Source organism: Rhinolophus sinicus, chromosome 2 (assembly GCF_057876585.1).
Source record: "Rhinolophus sinicus isolate RSI-liver-muscle chromosome 2, RSI-T2T, whole genome shotgun sequence".
Taxonomy (NCBI): Eukaryota; Metazoa; Chordata; class Mammalia; order Chiroptera; family Rhinolophidae; genus Rhinolophus; species Rhinolophus sinicus.
In genome coordinates, this window is record NC_142502.1 from 134,224,488 (window position 1) to 134,240,891 (window position 16,404).

The following is a 16,404-nucleotide window of genomic DNA, read 5'->3' on the forward strand; positions in this document are numbered from 1 at the left end:
TCTCCATTTTTGCTTTTGGCTACTTTGTCAAAAATCATATATATATATGATTTTATATATACACACATATATATATAACATATATATGCAATATATATAATATACATTTTATATATATATATATATATATATATATACACATATATATATATGGGTTTATTTTTGGGTTTTGAATTATATTCCATTGATCTGTGTGTCTGTTTTTTTTCTGCCAATACCATGCTATTTTGATAAGATGCTCTAAAGCTTTCTTTCAGGATAAAAAATTCTCTAACATACTTCTTCCCACTACCATGATATAGTTTTAGTTTATATGAAAATTAGAAACATGGTTATTCTTTACATAATTTGCTTTAATTAGGTTTTCCTAGGTATAAAGGATGATTACTTTGGGCTTTCTCTTCTGGTTACATAGATGGGTACTTGTCAGGAGGCAATTGTACTGTATTTATAAGTGGAAATCTCTCTGAAAACAGAGTTTACAGGAAAACCTAACATAGACTTATTGTAATAATGATGAGAATGAAGCATACTTAGTTACTTTGTTTAAACAAACAAACAAACAAACAAACACAAACTCATTAGACAGCATCACCAAGTCATTATAAAACAAATGAAGTTTATTTCCTTCTTGCCTTTGTTATCTTTATTTGGCAGATATATAGGTCACATTTTATTAAGCTTTTATTATGTGCTAGATTCTCTAATGTTTAATTGAGAAACACAATATTTTTAATCCATCACCCTGTACATTAATTCCAGGCAGCTATTTTTCATTAATTTGGGTAGGCATATAAAATAAAAAGTACTTGTAGTTCTTCCCTGACCATAGATGTCTTACAGACTAATCTGGAAACATTTTAAATGATAGGTATTTCTTTTCAACTAACCATAAACCTAATTATGAAAATGCACATTGTCTTACTATTATTAATGACTTTCACAGAAAACAATCTTATATGTGGTATGAGTGTATGTTTTAGTGTTGGGTTCTCCCAGAAGTAGACCCAAGTATTTGAGTATAAATGACTTCTCCGAAAGAAATAAGTAATGGAGTGGGGGAAAGCAGACTGGGAAAAGGGAGAAAGTCAAACTAGGTTGTGATTTCAGGTGATGTCTAGGTTCTGCCTGATCTGTTAGAGAACTCTAGAGGTTAAACTAGAATCCACCCTACATATCAATCATCAGCCACGGTCTCTCCAAGGTCACAAATTTCTCAGTAAATTCTGGTTTTCCTTGAAAATCTAGCAGCTCTAATGGCCAAGAGCATCTAATGATGGCCCGAAATGTGAGCTGGAAACGGGAAAGCTTGAGGAAGATCATAGTTACGTGCAGAGAACTTGTAAGAGAGATCCAGGGATTCAAGCTTGGCTCCCATAGTATTTGCTGTCATAGGGTTAATATTGTTGAACTTTTGTCAAATCTTTGTCAACCGTTAGCTAGTATGTGTTTTTAATATTTTCTTGCTTCTTTCCATTCTTATAATCAGAAGGAAACATCAGTAAAATGAGGTGGAAGGACAACTTTTTTTCAAGGATAACTCTGAGAAAAATTACCTGCTCCCATTAAAAACATAATAATAATAAAGTTAAATATATCTGTTTCCCTTTAACTTCCCATAGCCCATTTGGCTTCACAATGGTCCTTCCACTGCTAAATATGGATTGCTTATTTGTTCCAAATCTAGGAATAACCCATGACATTAAATTTGGTTCATAATATCATGGTCTGATATTAAATAAGTCTGTAAAAATATATTCTCATTTTCTTTTCCATACATAATAACTCTTAAGATGTGGGAGAATTACTAGATGTATGTTTTTCATTTTTGTCTCTTCCATGCAAACCTGCTGCCTCATACCTAGAAGATGCCTTATAGCTTACATAAAAGACTGTTTCTTTATGTCTAAAAATATTAAATTCTAGCCAAGGGAAAAAGTAAACACAAATTTTAAAAAGGAACAAAATATTAAATCTAAGGGTCTTGATATTTAATAATTCTAACATTGACCAACCTGCATAAACAGAAGTGGTAGGCATGGGCAGGAAATCCCATCTGGAAAAGTTTCTTCAATAAAATCCTGCATCCAGCTATCAAATTAGTCTCTCTATTAGACTCTTAGAAGGAGGCAACAAAATGATCTATAATTAAATTCCTGGAATCCAATTTACACTTGCCACCCCTAGAATAAACATCATTAAACTATGCACTGCTCATCAAAGCAACGCATAAAAGCTTTCTAGATAGCTCAAAAGACATGAGCAAAGGCGAAAATTGTATATAATATTTGGATTCCTCAATCTAACAAACAGAAAGAAGCAGAGTGCATGGCAAACAGAGGTTATGAAATTGCTGTCTCTTGGAGAAGTGGATGCATAATAGATTGTGTACCATTTTATTTACTTGGCTGCTCTTGGCATATTTTTAAAGTCACACCTCTTCCTAATCCCCTACTTTACCTCTTCCACCAAACATAAATATTCAAAAGCAATACACACCTGAGAAGTTTAGCTACAAGTTTTTCAGGTGTCTTCTTTCTATATTTAAAAATAAAATTGATATATATTTGAGTCTCCTTTATATTACATATCGTATAGCATAATGAATATTAATAAATAATTGGTTTCCAGTACACTGTTTGAAGAAGTGTGAGACATCTTTTCCCTCACTTAGAAGATAAGCAGTGCAAAAACATTCTCTAGGAAGGTTGTATATATGCACACATATATGTGCATGCCTATATATGCTTTTTATTTATATATATTATATATACATATATATTTGTGGTTTATTTAAGAATGCACAAACACAAGATTAATCTCCTATAATTGATGCCTTTCAAAGCCATAACCAATTGTCTTATTTCACAGGAGCAAATGCGCTTTTTATTTCAATTCAATGTATTCCCAATAGGAGGTCATTTTTTTGAAAGAAGACAGTAATTACAGCAGTAAGAACCATTTATTATTTGAAAGGGTAGACAGATAATCCTCCTGGGATCCTTACATTTGAGAGATATTTTTGGCTACAAACAGGTATAATAATCCTTGAGCTCACTTTGAATATTTAACCTTAAAACTTTGCCAAATATTGCCATCAGTGGAAACTTTAACTGTCTACATCAATCTTAGAAAGCAAACAAGCAATGAAATATATAAGCGTATATATAATGTCCTTTATTAAAATGTTCATTTAAAATTTCAAAGTAACATTAGTTGAAATATTTTTAAAATGAAGTGATCAAATTGAAATGCCTTCACATTCAGTCTATTTTAATAGTAATAAATTTTTAGAGAATCATTTTGTTTCAAATTTAGGAGAGTATAATGGTGTTTTAAAATTGACTTACAATAATTTGTGAACAGAGAATTACTTTAATTTTACAAAAATAATTTCAATTAAATTTGGAAAATTTAGAAAAAGCAGGAAATTCACACAGTTATAGAAATGACCTAGAACAGGAGTTAGCAAATTTATTTTCCATAAAGGGCTAGATTGTAGCCACACAGCAGCCTAACCCTTTGTTTCCTTGTACTTGCCCCCAAAGAAAGGAGAGTGAGATGGATCTTTTTAGGGAGTTTGCTAAACCTTGTGTTTGCATCTTATGTCTCCCTGTTTGGTCACAGAAAGACAGCTGGTCAACCAATGACGGGTACAACTTTCCACATGGAAAGCAACCTAAGACAGGCAGAGCCCAGTGGGACCAACAGGAGAACCCGTGGGGTTCATAGAGGTGGGCACAACCTCCTACCTTCCTCAGGCTAAGGAAAGCCTCTGCCTCTGTGGCTGCATTCCTTCCCAAAACCTGCAAGAGAAGCGATTTGATGATGCACTCTCCATCTATTCATATGCATGTAGGTTTTGTCCCTTGGGAAAGTTGAGACTAACAATCCAGCTGCCTGTAGGCAAGGGTGATTGGCTTGAATCAGTTTCCTATTATGGTGTATGGAACTCACAGATCTTGAGATTGACAAGCTTTATCTCGTTTGCTTCCCCACCTAACTAATAAAAGCTAATGTGCAGGCCCCATTAGGCACCACAGCCACAGCACTGACCTTGAGGCTGCTGGTCCCTTGGCCTCCACTTGCACTCTATTCTACTGTCTTTTCTTAACCCTGCACCGCCCTCCTCGCTCCCCACAACCCTCGTTGTGCTGGACACGACACTAGGTAATAACCATTTCAGGCTTTCTGGGCCAAATTGTCTCTGTCTCAACTACTCAACTTGGTGGTTGTAACAAAAGTAGCAATAGACAATATGTAAGTGAACAAGCATGACTGTGTTCTAGTAAAACTTTATTTGTGGACACTAACATTTAAATTTCATAAAATTTTCCCATGTCACAACATATTCTTCTTCTTTTGTCTTTTTAACCATGTAAAATTATAAACACTACTCTTTTTATTTCCTATACTAAGTGTTTTATTGTATGCTCCTGGCAGTGTATATAAAACAATTACCCTTATGAAATAGACATTCATGAAAATTCAGAGAGGTAGGTGTTAATTAAGGACTGTCAAAAGCAGAAGTTTGTATGCAGTATGGCACATGAAATAGGGATAAGCTTTCTGTACAGACTTCAGATTTAGCTCTCCTTTGAATATTCAATCACTGGTTCATGAAAAATGGTTTAGAAAACCTCCAAAGAGTTTCACTACAAAAAGGAGCAGGATTTCTGGGGTCTGAAGGGATTTGTACTTGAAGATACTCCAGTCAGCGGGAGGTCACATTGAGCATTCTGCAGACAGAATTGTTTCAAATCTGCAGCTGCCTGGGAAACCTTCATGCAGTTGATCCCAGCTTCCAGCCGGAGCTGTTGAATCCCTTTCTTCATAGCGATGACACTGGAGGAACCAGATATGGCGCAGGCAAGAGCCTAGCAGATTCATTGATGATGGGCTAAAAACTATTATTAGTTCACAGAGAAACAGGTGATGAGCTGGATTTGGTCTCTGGTTCTTTGTGTGCTGATCTCTGATCTAGAGTTCTGGAGTATTACCTTCTACAAATTGGCTTATTTCTCTTCTATTTATATAACAACATAAATATACATATATATATGTATATATACTTATATATTTATATATATAACAACATAAATATACATATATATGTATATGGATGTTTAATATAGTATTACTGTTTATATAATTACATGTTTACTTTCCTTGTAAAAAAACATTATAATAATTATAATAGTATATAATAAACATACTCTCATATCAACAAGTGGATTTTTACATTAGAGTAATCGGTTCATACATTATGGCCGTCACCATTATTAATATATTTTTCCCATTTTATAAATAATAAAACTAAGGCTTAAAATAAATCTAAATTTTCCAAGTCTGGCCCTCTGTTTTGGTGGTCAAGAAATTGAAGTAGAAAAAGAAAATTCTAAATACAATAAAATAAATGGACCCTGCTGGATTTGCATCACCACTTTTGGAACCACTGTACTGGGTAAATGGGGCAGGGGGGGAAGGCATAGGAAAAATAAGTAAAATAATTACTAACGTTTTAACCAAGCCATGGAGAAGACTATTGAATCATCCCTTCGCCTCAATAAAAAAAAAAAACAAAGAGAAAAACCTAGCTCACCAATGTGACAACATTAATAACTACTGATTATCATCTAGATTCAAGAACTATTTCAGCAGAACAGTGCAGAATAAATACCCTAGATCTAGCCCTTTTGGGGTTTATGTTTCTTAACCCATGTGAACCATCAATCTTTTCTTAACAAAGGTTTTCCATTGAGTGTAGTAAATTCAATTTGATTTTCTTGTATTATGTTTTCAGTTCTGTCTTTAGACTCGTCACCATGACTGGGGTTGGTTATGGGAAAACTCCTTGGGTTTTCCTTTATAATACACTTAATAACTTGCTCTAGACTGTATATCATGCCATATACTATCATCATACCTTGTTAGTGTAATTTATTAGCCCAACAGTCAGAAAGTCCCCAAATCCTCCCTAACTTTTTCTAACTTATTTGGAGAAACCTTAAAATCTTTCTCCAAGAGCTTTCTACTTCACATGGTTGTATAAACTGAATGAGGCTTGACTCATAGCAGCTGCTAAATCCATTTTTGTGATTTCTCTCTTTCCTCTCCCTCAATTAACAAATTACAGCAGAAAAAAAAATGAGCCATATTTTAACTTATTATAAATGCCTGTTGAAAAGTTCATTTCTTTCTTTTTCAGTTCATTATGCAAAATGTTTAATGTAGTCAGAAATTACAGCCTAAAGTTCGGCTATGGGGTGGTGTATGTGTGTGTGTGTCTGTGTGTGTATGTGTGTGTGTGTGTGTGTATACGTGCACACAGCGTAAAATCGGTAATGCATAACTTTCAGGGGTTATAGCTTGTCTTGAAACTCTTAAGTGTTATTTAATGTCTATGCATATTTGGTCTGAGATCAAATGCTTAATATATTCTCAGAGCATGGATGTTACTTACTTTTCTCGAATATTCATATAAAAGTCAGAACTTTTACCTAAACATATTTTTAATTTTGCCTTGGATAGATTTTCATAATCTTGTCAGAAAATTCTACCCTATGTCAATTGTGAAATGATGGGCATCATGGAAGAAAGGGTAAATTAGCAGGTTTTTCCCCTTAATATTACTGCATTGACATTCATGTTAGCAATATATGAAAGTGACATTATTAAAATATGTTGATTTGTGAATATTTTGACATTTTAGCAGTAAGTTGTCAAAACAGCATTATGAGCACATTCAACTCCATATTTTCAGAAGTATTAACTGACAGCTATTAAGTACCCTTCTTTGGTGCCAGACAGCAAATCAATGGTGTGATCAATATCACAATCCACAGGCTCTGAGTCAGCTATAAAATAAGTGGATTTTGTTCAAATTTTAATGTTCACACAAAAACAATCATTAAGGTCATTAGCAAGATTATTTGCAATCATTAATACTATCAATTATGTTACAGGTTTTTTTTGTGTGTGTTTTTTCCCCAAAAGATGAAGTTCAGCAATTTTTTTTTATTCCTAATCTCCTAAATTCAGATGCTGGGCTTATATCACTTACACATTAGGAGTGAAATGTGATCCTAAGAGTGTGACCTGAAGACCTAAACAAAATGCCTGACACCTAGCTGGTGCCCAGTAAATGCTAGCTGTACTTTGATAAACTAATCTGAACAATGTCACAAAGATTTGTTGGTCATTCAGTATATGAGTATTTTTAATTGATGGTTAAAAAACAATTTATCTCCGATTATGCAAATATTCGTCTTCAATTTTAGAGAAAAATTTTACTAAATGTTCCAAATAATTTATTATGCCTTTATTGTACATTGGGAGGGACCTCGGATAAATTAATATTTGAATTGCCGGGAAATGAGAGAGGAACATATATAAAGTTCTATGCCATTCTTATTTGTTCTATTAAAAAATAGTGATATCTATCTTTTTTAATAAGCAGAAGCAAAACACAAAACTAGGTAAGGTAGGAAACAAGGTGGGGATTTGAAATTAATAGAATTAAAATTTATCCAGAGGGTGTATTTCTCCTATGTTCCAGAACAGGAGAAGCTCTCGTTACTCCGGTTAGTTTTCAGATTTATAAGGAGAAATGGCAGATGTAAGGCAGGTTCTCATCTCTGCAATTAACCTTTTATTTTCCCCTGTTGTTAAGATCTGCCTCAGACATAATTCTGATGTAGGCTTGGAGAAGTAAGGTCAGGTACATCAAAACTCTCCTCCACAACAGCATGATAACTGAAGGGTTGGAGGGAAGCTTTAAATGTGGGCTGATTACAACAGAGATGTAAACATTTCAGAAATTGATCAGCTCTAGATTCATAGGATACCTAACCAATAGTAATTGGTTAATTCTTACACCAGTTTTTGTTTTAATGAGAAAACCCTCTATTCCCTTACTTGTGGAATTTCTTTGGTGTTCATTTACGCTCAACAAATCCTTTTTTTTCATTTCATGTGTAGCTGACAACTCAATCTCAAACTCCAATGTTTGCTCAATGTGAAGGAAACACGTTGTTTTTTCCTAGTTATCTGAGATCATACTTCAGGATCTTTGTGATGCTGCTGTGAACATCTCTTGTAAACCATCTCTTCTGTCTCAATAGATTCCAAAACATTGTTTTGACTAAAGTTTCAATAATGCCTCTAAGTACATATCTACATATACTAATTTATTAATAAGGTAACATTATAAAACATATATAAAACAGAAATAATCAAAGATGATAAAAACAATAAGCAATTTTAAGTGTGTTTTTCTTTTGTAAAATTATTGAAAGCAATTTAGCAATAGTAATTAAAGAGTATTAGACTTCATTTTTAACCAAAGAACTCACATTCAAAGTATTTATGTCAAGGTAATACATAGAGTTCCATGTCACTATTGAGATACAAGGTTGTTCATCACAGTTTTCATTCAAACAGAAAAATTAGAAGTACTATAATTCTCTACATAAAGCTTTGTTTAGATAAACTGTATTGTAATATAATGAAATGTAATTTAATTTGTAAATTGTTTACTAGAAATATTTATCTACATAAATTTACCTATGTTGATAAATGAAAGCAAATGAAAATTGGGTATATATTTGATCCCTTTGTACCTAAGACTAGAGGCACATATAAAATGCCAAAAGTAATAGAAATAAATTTCACAATGATTTTTATGGTGTGAGATTTACAGTGTAAAATGTATATTGGTTTGTTACCTACATCATCTAACTTACCAGTGATTTTTGTCATAAATATATTTTAAAAGATGTACACATTTTTTATGCCACAGTATCAAATGTTTTCATTTTTGAGAGATCTGAAACTTTATATATATTTTTATCTTATTCTTTCTTTCCTTGCCCAACATAAGAAAAAAAAAATGACCTATTTTTTCAATAATTCTCCTTACATAATAAATTGCAACAAATTAAACTGTCAACAAATACCGAAGGGGAAACAAATCTTTTTGATAACCACCTAACAAAATGTCACTTTGGGATATTTGACAATTTGGTACGATTACTGATAATTGTTGTGAAAAGCTCAGAAAATTTGTAAACCAGGTGCAAATAATGTGGCATAAAATGTTCATTATGTAAATTAGATGGTTTAAATCTTCACATGTAGCTAATGTGTTTATGCTGAAGTTGAAGGCATTTATTTTCTTCCCACCTAGCAGAACCTGACTGTACGTCCTTCTAATTGTCTACATCTTGATTAAACTCTTTATATTATTGCACAAACTCACTAAAGAGACTAAATAGGATGCTATTATGTTAGTCCTGCTGTCCAAGGGGTATGGCAGAAGAAAAAGACTTGGAGATTAAAAGGACTACACAAAATTGTAGATAGGAAAGAAACTTAGTAATCAAAAAGTCTCTTGTTTTTCACTTAATCAATGAGAAAATTGTAACCCAAGATTATTGAATTTCTCACTTAAACTTTATACTTATTGGAAGAACTTTAGTATAACTACAGTGAGATCATAAATTTACCTACATATTAAATTATATGTGCAAAGAAAATGTATTTTCTTAATTTCTTTGCTGGTGATTTTATCTCTCTTACTCTCTATTTGGTGAATGGAGTGAACTGGGGGAACGGAGAATTGTCATAATGGCCAATTCTAGTGATTTCTGTCCAAGCTAATGACCATGTCTTTTGATAACTTATTCTGTTGGATAAAAATTTATTTCCCCATCCCATATATTCCTTTTTGAGGTGCTATATGGGTGTATGAAGAAGTGCTGTAGAAAACATAACCTCATACAAGAGATGAAGTCCACAAACACACATTGTGTCTTTTGACTACTCTGTGGGGCCTGCAGAAAATCGGTGACCTGTTCCTCTTTCCAGGATGATGACAGTGAGGAAAAATGAGTTATATCTGGCTTTGGTGAGTTGAGGATGTACTGACACTTATTGTTGGAGTCTGTATGCCTAGCCATTTGCCTGTGGTCACAGATTATTTTCCCAAAGATACTCCTCTGCTTTCACACCTTTGTGTGATTTCCCACTGAAATATGCAAGTATGTTGGAACCCCTGGCCTTGAAGAACTAAAGTTAATGAGGACAGGAAAGGAAACAATAATCAGAGTGTATATACTACACAGCTCAACTCTAAATAGGATTTATGTCATCATAGAAGTCTTTTTTTTGTGTGTGGTCTCTTGGGACTGAAAAATATTGGCATGCATATATAAAGTCTGACAACTAAGTTCAAGAATTTGTTGCAATGGCATTGCTAAACTTTTTTTATACCAGAGGGATTATTCATTATGAATTTGTACCAACTGGATAAACGGTTAACCAAGGTTACTATTGGAAGTGCTGAAAAGGCTGCGTGATAAAGTTAGATAAAAAGACCTGAACTTTTTGCCAACAATTCATGGTTTTGCATCACGGCAATGCACCAGCTCACACAACACTGTCTGGGAGGGAATTTTTAGCCAGTAAACAAATAACTGTATTGGAGCACCCTCCCTACTCACCTGATCTGGCTCCCAATGACTTTTTTCTTTACCTGAAGATAAAGGAAATATTGAAAGGAAGACATTTTGATGACATTCAGGACATCAAGGGTAATACGATGACCGCTCTGATGGCCATTCCAGAAAAAGAGTTCCAAAATTGCTTTCAAGTGTGCTAAGCTGTGGTGTTGGTGCATAGCTTCCCAAGGGGAGTACTTCGAAGGTGACCACAGTGATATTCAGCAATGAGGTATGTAGCACTTTTTCTAGGAACGTAATTGTCTGACTTCGTACTTATTAACATGTATCCAAAAAGCCTTTTTTGAGCTATGGTTCTCTGGATAATGCTCTCCATGGAGGCTATATAGTATTATTCTGATAACTTGCCTCCTGATCTTGGAAAGTTAAGTCCTCAGAATCTGTTTTAAGTCTCAAATACTTTTGATTGTTTGTTTGTATTTTCCATTGGCAGGTGTCAGGGGGTTTATGCTTATGATTTATTTGACCTTAAGTTTTTCTCGAGTCACTGTTCTCAAATCTGCTTTATTGCTCTGCTTTCTGAGCATCTGGCTTCTCTCTCTTAAACCAATTATTGACTACCTTGAAAACAACAAAGTTTCAAGTGTAACTTTATAAAAATTATGGATGAAAAGGGTATCCTCACAATATCTTCTCAGAAGAATTTCAGGATTGCTATTAAGTACTAACTACTATGTGTTTCCCATTTATCTCTCTTTTTGAATGGGATCATTTATTTAGGTTATCCTGTCTCTGTGACATTGCATAATAGGGGTATAAATGAAAGTGGAGTACAGACAACTTGTATTTTTAGTTTACTGTTAGCCAGAGGAAAAACATGTAGACTTAATGGCAATAACTGAGCATTATCCAGAAATCTTTACCCTTGGCCTGAATGCACTGACCGGATGGGGACTTGGGAGTGTCTTTTAAGGAGACTGTGAGTTTGTTCTATATACAAGGGAAAGAATGAAATGAACATTTGAATGGCAGAGGTGTGCTAGATGTTCACCAACATCAATACTTTTCGAGTATTCATCAAATTTATATGTCTCAGGCGCCTTTATAATTAGAATGACATGCATACAGAAGTGATTTATCCCATTTTCAGGCTTTGCCATAAAACTTTGAACATAATTGTCCAGAATCTCTCTTTCTTTTCTGGGGTCACGTCTGAACTATACATTTAAAGTATCAAAAATATGCATCACATGGAAGAGAGCAAGGAGAACTTGTATTGGATTGTGGTTATAAGAAGTAAATCTTTATTGTTTGTATTTATTTTCTACTGTTGCTGTAACAAAATACTATAAACGTAGTATCTCAAGACAACATACAATCATTGTCTCACAGTTCTTCAGGTCAGAAGTTGGAAATGAGTCTCTTGTGAGTCTAAAATCAAGTTGCTGGAAAGACAGCATTATTTGGAGTAATTCCAAGGGAGAATCTATTTCCTTGTATTTTTTAGCTTCTAGAAGTTGCTCATATTATTTAGCTCACGGCCCCTTTCTTACTTTGAAGCCAGCAGCTTAGCAACTTGCAACGATCTCTCTAATACCCCTGCTTCCATCCTCACATCTCCTCCTCTGACTATGACTCCTACTTCCCTCTTATAAGGACCCTTAGGATTATATTCTACTCACCCAAATAACACAGGGCATTCAAAAAATCCTTAAATGACTTAATCGCATCTGAAAAGACACTTTTACTATGTAAGGTACCATGTTCACAGATCCTGGGGATTAGGACCTGAATATCTTTGGAACATCTTCATTCAACTCAGTATATGTGTTTGTTTTTGTTGCATGAAACTCAGGGTTGTTTATTGTACCTCCATACCATTTATTATAATGAGTAATATACCGTGTTTCCTCAAAAATAAGACCGGGTCTTATATTAATTTTTGCTCCAAAAGATGCATTAGGGCTTATGTTCAGGAGATGTCATCCTGAAAAATCATGCTAGGGCTTATTTTCTGGTTAGGTCTTATTTTCAGGGAAATGTGGTAAGGGGAATGAGAGATGATGATGATTTTGATATTTCACAAGATGAGTTTGAAGTATCAGAGAGAGTATTATGTGAATATGCCCAATAGCAGTTTTACTCTATGGACTTGGAATTTAGAATCAAGAAAAAACTAATGTTACCCATAATTACCTTGAGGGGGTGCTACTTTCAATATATGCAATTTACACATTAACACCCCTTAAGACTCTTTGAGTAATAGTGGTTTGGAAGGAATCTAATAAAAAATAACTGTCTTTAAAGTCAATTTTTACTAATCCAAATATACTCAATCTCAGGTATATATTAAAACCAAGAAAGGGTAACAAGTGAAGGCATTTAAATGGTGTTACAGAGCAATTACACATGGCAAAAACAAAAGTTTCAAGGACAAAAACTCAGAAAAAGATTAATATTTAAACAATGGATAACAGAAGAGAACTTAGAGAGGATTCTGAGAAACAGCTTTGAAACATTGGGAGGGTAATAAGATATGGCCCTCTAGAAGTTAAGGACAAAATACATTTCAATGATTACTGTGCAGTCAACAAGGTCAAATTCTTTAGAAAGATCAAAGTCAAGTATGATCAATTCTAAGAAGTACTCATTGGAATCAATAGCACGTATGCCTTTTGTGTCTCAGACAAGAAGAGTTTTCATGGAGTGGCAACTCATATTTCTAATTGCAGAAGTGCAGAGAAGGTAAACATCATAGAAAACAGGTGTATAAAATTGTGTCAGGCCACGTATTTATTAAAAGGTAGAAAAAGAAGTGGTTTGGTTTGGTTCTGCTTATTATCTAGGGGAAAACATGGAGTCAACAAATAGATGTTTAAATGTGTGAGACTCTCGAACATGTTTAATCACTGATGCATTACGTGTGTACACAGAAAGATACAGGGTAGAGAGCAGTGTCACCAGAAGATAAGACTCCAACATAAGGTGGTTGTCAAAAGTTAATGATGTTCCTTGGAAATGGCTTCTATTTCTCTGTAATGTTGCTTTGAATAAATGGCAGATATGTTAGAATAGACAATTTGAGAAAATTAAAGAATATTTGAATAGTTACTGTGACCAGGTAAATACAGAATGATTTGTGGCCTGCATGATGTCACGAGTGTGTCTAACTGTGGTTTTCTCCAGCAGTTTTTAAAAGCTGAGTGGAAAAGCTGAGAAATCAATATTCAGACTTTTGCAAAATGGCAGTTTTATTGGCAGCATGTAATAGAATTGCAAATAAGAAAAAAAATGTGAGGATGTCGGGGAGATAATGATTAAAATAATGTGCCGTTAAGTTTAGAAAATAGGGAATATAAAAAATACAGTAGTGGAGATTTGGGGAGCAGGCTGATCAACGTGGAGGCATTAGAGAAGTAATAAGACTGCAGTTCTTGGTAAGATGGCAAGATAGATGTAGTGAGCAGCCAGATGTGAGAGCTGTAAGGATCAATTTGGATGAAAGAGTGGGATATTTGATTTCAAGAGTTCAGAATTACAGCAAATCTAGATAATTATGGAAACAAGTGGCTGAAATAGAGTCAATGTGAAGGTCATAGAAGGTGAGAAGATTAAGGAACTAAGAAGTTCACATGTTGAATGTCTGTTTGGATGCTAAAATCCCACTGTATGATAGATTTTTGGTTTTGAAGTGAAGAGGAAAGCACTGTGTCAGGTGACAAAACCTTAAACTAATGACGAAGTGTGGCTAAGAAATCTATAGGAGGGGCAAATTAGAGGGGATAATGGGTGATATAGACATATGACACAAGTCAGCAGGATAAATTGAGCAGGATAAGACAAACAATCCAAACAACGTAAAAATTTCAAGTAAAATCTCTTCATATTCTTGAGATTTGAATGAATTAGATAGTATAACATTTTGGGAATATATGGGGCTAGAATAACTTTCCTTCAAAGCTTGATTATAAAATGACCATTTGACAGGTACACTTCAAAAATCAATACGTAATGAATATGATTTATTATCTACAGAAAGGATTCATCATATACCTAAATCTCAGCAAGAGAACTACTAGGTAATCTTAAACCTGGCTAAACTCAAAGAAAGTGTAATATAGATAATTTATGAACAATAAAATCAGTTAAATGAAGTGAGATTTTCTTAGTGAACACATTTATCAGTATGACTTGAGCTCTCTCCAGAGGGTCTGTGCTCAGACAGACAAAGGTGAGTGTTTTGAACTAGACAGCAAACATTTTATAGCAGGGCTGGGTACTACAGGCCCCGTCATGTGTCCCATGAAGAGTCTCCAGGTAACTTTCCTTGCTCTGATTCTCTATTGGAAAGAAGAAATTCTAGTTTATACATTACTTCTTTTGTGAACTTTGGAAAAATAAGTGTGGGAAGAAAATCATGTTTCTAAAACTAAGGATCAGATACTAACCTTCAAGTTTCCATTTCTTTGTGAAGTCCTGTGTGAGCAATCAGCCTTTCTCCTTCGTTGTAGTCCCTACCCTGTCACTGTCAGCATTTACGCAAAAGTAAGTTTAAAAGTGTGATGTGCAAACTATAAGAAACAAACGTGAAAATGCTATATTTATCTTCCCGATAATATTTGTAGGCATGGATAAGGTCTAATTCTTAACTCCTTAAGAAAACTTCACTGATAGTAATACTAAGCTGTGTGATAAATTGCAAGATGGTGATTTACCTGTTGGCAGGAGCCAAGTGTGCTGAGTATGATGTGCCCGGATCTCTGTCTCTCTCTTTCTCTCCTTCTCCTCCTTGCTCTACTTCCCTCCTTTTCATATCATCATGCTGCTGTTGAACCACAGCCTAGTTCATGAGATGAGATCCAGACATGACTTCAGAAGTCTCCTTTCTATCTTGCACATATGCTGTCTAAGTGTAATGGGACCCAAGCCATGCCCCCTGTGTGCCCGCCCAGCTGTCTACTCTGTTTTCCCTCCTCCCATCTGAGAGCCTGCTGGGAGACTCTAACAGCAGCACTCTAACAACCTAAGCCATACTCTCTCTAGGCACTTGAACAGATGCTAAATCCTGAGCTCTTTGTTTCCTTTCTCTCAGTGAATATACTCCCCTGCAATTGTTAAGTGTATTGTTTTGGTGTGAAGATATTTGGCCTAAATTAGCTTATCAAAAACCACATTGCTGCCTATAATTCAGTTCAGTTTCCTTAAACTGTATTTGGGCATCAATATAGATTAAAAGGAAAAAAAAAAGTATTCTGCCTTTTCTCTCTTTGTAAAGGGCAATGTATCATCTTCTAGTATTTTGATAATTTCAAATGATGATAGTTTACAGCAGAGGCAATATTCAAAATCTTTAACAATTGGTGTGGTACTAGTAGAATAGATGCTGGCCGAACACCTGGAGCAGGATCCTTGATAAGGCAGATATGCCAGGAATTAATTCTTTAGTTGCTTTACCAAAGAGATTTCTAGGGCACCAGCTGGGTATATGAATGGTGGCAGCTTTCAAGGGGGCTCATTGCAGCAGGATTTTATCCACTAGTAATTGACAGACAGTAGAACTGTACAATTTCTTCCAGGTAACTGAAAACCCTGATTTAGGTAGGTTTTGGTATTATCAGTCTCAATAACTATCAAGCTATTTTAATAATACCATGCTTATATCTAAAAGCATTCAAAATATTGTGTTGAATATTTTAGGAAATAACACTGTGACCCAAGATCCATTTGTTGGATTGATTGCTTGGATTGTGTTAAGAAAATTAGCCTTGAATTTACTTAGGTTAACAACTACACAGTTGTTAGTATTAGCAGTAGCATTTTTTTCCTATATTTCACCTTGTTTTTATGCAATGTAACTATATACATTTGTCTGTCTTTATTACCTCTGAATCAAAGAACATCTTAGTAAACTTAATGAAGTTATTAAGGAAATTTTGGTTACGTT

The 16,404-nt window shown here is 34.4% G+C and overlaps 1 pseudogene; it reads right to left on the reverse strand.

Moving 5' to 3' along the window:
- Positions 1-4,655: 4,655 nt before the first annotated feature.
- LOC109457147 (guanine nucleotide-binding protein G(I)/G(S)/G(O) subunit gamma-5 pseudogene) lies at positions 4,656-7,941 on the reverse strand (annotated as a pseudogene).
- Between the last annotated feature and the right edge of the window lie 8,463 nt (positions 7,942-16,404).